The following is a 903-nucleotide window of genomic DNA, read 5'->3' as shown; positions in this document are numbered from 1 at the left end:
CAATATGAAATAAAGTCTAGTGTGATCCAAATGCTTCCATCTTTTTATGGGCTCACCAATGAAGATCCATATAAACACCTAGATGAATTCCTTGAGATTTGCACCACTGTCAAGATTCAGAATTTCACTGATGATGCTCTGAAACTTAGATTATTCCCCTTCTCCCTTAAAGATAGAGCCAAGCAATGGTTGAATTCTTTAGAAGCCAACTCGATTCATTCCTGGGGTCAAATGCAACAAGAATTCTTAAAAAAATACTTTTCCATAGGAAGAACGAACCAGTTTAGACGTGCTATCACAAGCTTCTCTCAAACTGAGGGAGAAGAATTTCATGAAACTTGGGAGAGATTTCGGGACCTAATCCGTAAATGCCCACATCATCAAATACCCAAGTGGCAGCTAGTGCAATGCTTCTATGACGGATTGCCTGAACGAAACCGTCAGATGATTGATGCCGCATGTGGGGGGACATTCATGCTTCAAAATGAGCATGAAGCATGGAAATTATTTGAAAATCTAAATGAAAACTCCCTCCACCATGCTTCATGTTCTCGTCAAGCACCCCCGAGTTCTCAAAGAAAAGGGACCATTTGTGAAATAAGTCATTCTATGGACCTGTCTAGCAAGGTAGATGCATTGTCCCATAAGATTGACCAACTGATGATAGGTGGGCATTACATGAACTCTTCCCAAGCACAAGTGTACTATTTGTTCTAGCCCATCCCACCCTATTCATGAGTGCCCTTCAGCGCCCCAATTCTCCGAACTCGTGCAAGAACACATCAATGCTGCTCAAACATTGCCTAGACCGGGTAATGACCCATTTTCCAATACATATAACCCGGGATGGTGAAATCATCCAAACTTTTCTTGGAAGCAGCAAGCTTCGAATACTACCCAACC

At 42.1% G+C, this 903-nt stretch overlaps 1 non-coding gene across 1 annotated transcript; it reads right to left on the bottom strand.

Annotated features, from left to right (window-relative positions):
• Positions 1-280: 280 nt before the first annotated feature.
• LOC120105969 lies at positions 281-386 on the bottom strand. The gene has a single exon (XR_005508213.1). It is a non-coding gene; the product is annotated as a small nucleolar RNA R71 (small nucleolar RNA).
• Positions 387-903: the final 517 nt, after the last annotated feature.

The sequence above is a fragment of the Phoenix dactylifera genome, unplaced genomic scaffold (genome assembly GCF_009389715.1).
Source record: "Phoenix dactylifera cultivar Barhee BC4 unplaced genomic scaffold, palm_55x_up_171113_PBpolish2nd_filt_p 000407F, whole genome shotgun sequence".
In the NCBI taxonomy this organism is placed as follows: Eukaryota; Viridiplantae; Streptophyta; class Magnoliopsida; order Arecales; family Arecaceae; genus Phoenix; species Phoenix dactylifera.
This window is presented reverse-complemented; position numbering and strand designations above follow the sequence as displayed.